We start from the raw sequence: 5,060 nt of genomic DNA on the forward strand, positions 1-5,060 counted from the left end.
CATCTCACACGCTAGTAATGTAATGCTTAAAATTCTCCAAGCCAAGCTTCAGCAATACATGAACCGTGAACTTCCTGATGTTCAAGCTGGTTTTAGAAAAGGCAGAGGATCCAGAATTCAAATTGCCAACATCTGCTGGATCATGGAAAAAGGAAAAAAGTTCCAGAAAAACATATATTTCTGCTTTATTGATTATGCCAAAACCTTTGACTGTGTGGATCACAATAAACTGTGGAAAATTCTGAAAGAATTGGGAATACCAGACCACCTGACCTACTTCTTGAGAAATCTGTATGCAGGTCAGGAAGCAACAATTAGAACTGGACATGGAACAACAGACTGGTTCCAAATAGGAAAAGGAGTACTTCAAGGCTGTATATTGTCACCCTGCTTATTTAACTTATATACAGAGTACATCATGAGAAATGCTGGGCTGGAAGAAGCACAAGATGGAATCAAGATTGCCGGGAGAAATATCAATAACCTCAGATATGCAAATGACACCACCCTTATTGCAGAAAGTGAAGAGGAACTAAAAATCCTCTTGATGAAAGTGAAAGTGGAGCGTGAAAAAGTTGGCTTAAAGCTCCACATTCAGAAAACGAAGATCATGGCATTTGCTCCCATCACATCATGGGAAATAGATGGGAAAACAGTGTAAAAAGTGTCAGACTTTATATTTTTGGGCTCCAAAATCACTGCAGATGGTGATTGCAGCCATGAAATTGAAAGGCGCTTACTGCTTGGAAGGAAAGTTATGACCAACCTAGATAGCATATTCAAAAGCAGAGACATTACTTTGCCAACAAAGGTACGTCTAGTCAGGGCTATGGTTTTTCCAGCGGTCATGTATGGACGTGAGAGTTGGACTGTGAAGAAGGCTGAGTGCCAAAGAATTGATGCTTTTGAACTGTGGTGTTGGAGAAGACTCTTGAGAGTCCCTTGGACTGCAAGGAGATCCAATCAGTCCATTCTGAAGGAGATCAGCCCTGGGGTTTGTTTGGAAGAAATGATGCTAAAGCTGAAACTCCTGTACTTTGGCCACCCCATGCGAAGAGTTGACTTATTGGAAAAGACTCTGATGCTGGGATGGATTGGGGGTAGAAGGAGAAGGGGATGACAGAGGGTGAGATGGCTGGATGGCATCACTGACTCAATGGACATGAGTTTCAGTGAACTCCGGGAGTTGGTGATGGACATGGAGGCGTTGTGTCCTGTGATTCATGGGGTTGCAAAGAGTCAAACAAGTTTGAGCAACTGAACTGAACTGATGGTGTGGAGATAGAACTCAAGTGCCCAGTGAAGTGATTTAGGTACCTTAAATTGTTTCTTAGTTAATCATTAACATGACCCAAAAATAAGATTGATTATAGTTGATGTATTAATGGAAGTAATGAGTATAAAATATTTCTTCAAGAAATAGTTATGAAGGAAATGGTGGGTGATAACAACCAGAAATAAGTAAGCATTTAATTTGATTTAGTGTTGCTTGTGTTTTTTTTTTTTTTTTTTATTGCTTATGTCTATTTTGACTTAGTTCTTCTTTGTTTTATTTGGAAATAACCTGATGTGCTTATAAAAAAATAATACTCTTTTGAAATCAAAGGTTTTAGGTGGAGTGACAGCATAAGTAGAAGGATAGCCTAAACCTCAGGCAAAATCACTGAATTGGAAACAGAAAAAAAAAAAAAATGGATGCAGGAGAGGTTTATGTGTTTAAGTGTTGTAATGTATTTTGTTATGTTTACTATTGTATTCATTAATCTGTTTTTGATATTTGTTTTATTTGCAGTATGTTGCTTAGCATAATACAAGATAATGTTTAAGAGTATAGACTCAAGACCAGAATGCTTGAGTTGGAATCCAGATTTTACCACTCTACCGATTTGTGACATTAGGCCTTTTATTTCATCTCTTTGCATGACTCATTACCTGCTTATGAGATAAAACATTAATGATATTGAATCACAAGTTGGAATCAAGATTGCTGGGAGAAATATGAACAATCTCAGATATGCAGATAATACCACTCTAGTGGCAGAAAGTGAAGAGGAACTAAAGAGCCTCCTGATGAGGGTGAAAGACTTGATGAGAGTGAAAAAGCCAGCTTAAAACTCAGCATTTAAGATCATGATATTTGGCCCCATCACTTCATGGCAAATAGATGGGGAAACAGTGGAAGTAGTGACAGATTTAATTTTCTTGGGCTCCAAAATCACTGTGGACAGGACTGCAGCCACACAATTAAAAGACACCTGCTCCTTGGAAGAATAGTTATGACTAATCTAGACAGTGCATTAAAAGGCAGAGACATCATTTTGCTGACAAAGTTCCATATAGTCAATGCTATGGTTTCTAGTAATCATGTGTGGATGTGAGAGTTGGACTATAAAGAAGGCTGAGTGCCTAAGAATAGATGCTTTTCAACTGTGGTTTTGGAGAAGAGTCTTGAGAGCCCATTGAATAGTAACGAGTTCAAATCAGTCAATCCTAAAGGAAATTAACCCTGAATATTCATTGGAAGGACTGATGCTGAAACTCCAATATTTTGGCCACCTGATACAAGGAGCAGACTCACTGGAAAAAACCCTGATGCCAGGAAGGATTGAAGGCAGGAGGAGAAGGGGACAACAAAGGAGGAGATGGATGGATGGGATCACTGACTCAATGGACATAAGTTTAAGCAAACTCCAGGAGATAGTGAAGGACAGGGAAGCTTGGCATGCTACAGTCTGTGAGGTCGTGAAAAGTCAAACATAACTTAGTGACTAAACAGCAAGAAGTGTGATAGTACATGATATTGTAATGACAATAGACTTCAAGGACTAGCCTAAGAATCAGTATATATAAAGTACTTGGACTAGTTCTTAGCATTAAGTAATTGTACTATTTTATTACTGAAGATGTTTCTACTTACTGATCTTTATTTTCTCATTGTAGGAGTGATTTCCTAATCCACACTCCAAGTGTTTAACTCCACTTCTCATTGTTTATTCTGAAATTATTCTCATTTTTCATACCTTATCTTTCACCCTCCTTCTAGGGCAATTTTCTCCCATTTTTCACATAGACAATACTGTGAAACTTCAAGAGTATGATCTCAATTAAGGTTTTTTATTTGAAGACTTCTTATCACTCAACTTTTATGAACATTTTCTCAACAACTTTGAGAATACTTATCAAAAATAATAATGGTTCAGAACTAAAAATGTGAGCTTTGAAGCCAGACTGCAATACTCATATCTCAGTACTGTGACCTTGGGATTTCTCTCCTTGGGACTGTGGCTGTTTCCTTATCCATAAAATAAGGATTATAACTTCTCTTATATGACTATTTAATGATTGATCCACTTAATATAAGCTGTAGTAGACTTGTATTTTCCAAAAAGGCTTCAAAAGTATTCCCATCCTGCATTATATTTCAGCATCAAACGTTGTTTCCAGTTACTATTTCTGAGTAAAACCCACTCCCAAATTTGGTAGCCTGAAACAAACAAACAAAAAATATCATTTATTTCACTCACAAATGTCAGGTTTTTCTCTAGGGTGGCTAGAGTGCAGGGTGGAACACCCACTTTCAAGAACCGGACACACATGACTGGAGGTTCATGATTAGTGCTGGGGATCAACCCTGGATCATCCCTGGGTTTGGACTGGAGAAGCTTCACACTGTAGAGCAAACTGAGGGTGAAACTGAAACAGAAGATGTTTTATTTAATGGTCAAACAACGAAGTGGAAGCTAAGTTCACAGATCAACTTCTCACCCATCTGGCAAGAAGGATTTAATTTGAAAAAATAAGGACAAGGAGAGGAGGGATGAGGCTAATGATGAGGAAGAATACACATTAGTTTACAGAGAAAACTGCCGGGTTTTTGGATGGAGTGGGATGCCACCTCCTTTCTCTCCTTTTTGGTCCTACATGTTCAGTAATGGCCACCTGTCATTGTTATTGTGCTGCTAAGTCATGTCTGACTCTTTGCAATACCATGGAATGCAGCACTTCAGGATTTCCTGTCCTTAACCAACTCCCACATTTTGCTCAAACTCATGTCCATGGAGTCTGCGTTGCCATCCAACTGTCTAATCCTCTATCATGACCTTCTCTTCCTGCCTTCAGTCTTTCCCTGCATCAGGGTCTTTTCAAATGAGTCAGCTCTTCACATCAGGTGGCCAAAGTATTGGAGCTTCAAATTCAGAATCAGTCCTTCCAATATATATTCAGGACTGATTTCCTTTAGAATTGATTGGTTTGATCTTCTTGCAGTAAAAGAGACTCTAAAGACTCTTCTCCAACACTGCAGTTCAATAGCATCAATTCTTTGGTGCTCAGCTTTCTTTATGCTCCAACTCATATCCATACAAGACTACTGGAAAAACCATAGTTTTTGCTAGATGAACTTTTGTTGACAAGGTAATGTCTCTGCTTTTTAACATACTGTCTAGGTTTGTCATACCTTTTTTTCCAAGGAAGAAGTTTTTCTTTTTTACATTCCATGCTTCAATCACCATCTACGTTTATTTTGGAGTCCAAGAAAATAAAGTATGTCATTGTTTCCATTGTTTCCTCTTCTATTTGCCATGAAGATATGGGACCAGATGGTATAATCTTAGTTTTTTGAATGTTGAGTTTTAAGGCAGTTTTTTCACTCCCTTTCACTTTCATCAAGAGGCTCTTTAGTTCCTCTATGCTCTATACATCAACAAAAACAAGACCAGGAGCTGACTGGCTCAGATCATGAACTCCTTATTGCCAAATTCAGACTTAAAATGAAGAAAGTAGGGAAAACCACTACACCATTCAGGTATGACCTAAATCAAATCCTTTATGATTATACAGTGGAAGTGAGAAATAGATTTAAGTGACTAGATCTGATAGATAGACTGCCTGATGAACTATGGATGGAGGTTCATGACATTCTACAGGAGACAGGGATCAAGACCATCCCCATGGAAAAGAAATGCAAAAAAGCAAAATGGCTATCTAAGGAGGCCTTACAAAAAGCTGAAAAGAAGAGAAGTGAAAAGCAAAGGAGAAAAGGAAAGATATAAGCATCTGAA

The sequence above is a fragment of the Bison bison genome, unplaced genomic scaffold (assembly GCF_000754665.1).
Source record: "Bison bison bison isolate TAMUID 2011002044 unplaced genomic scaffold, Bison_UMD1.0 scf7180017864129, whole genome shotgun sequence".
Classification (NCBI taxonomy): Eukaryota; Metazoa; Chordata; class Mammalia; order Artiodactyla; family Bovidae; genus Bison; species Bison bison.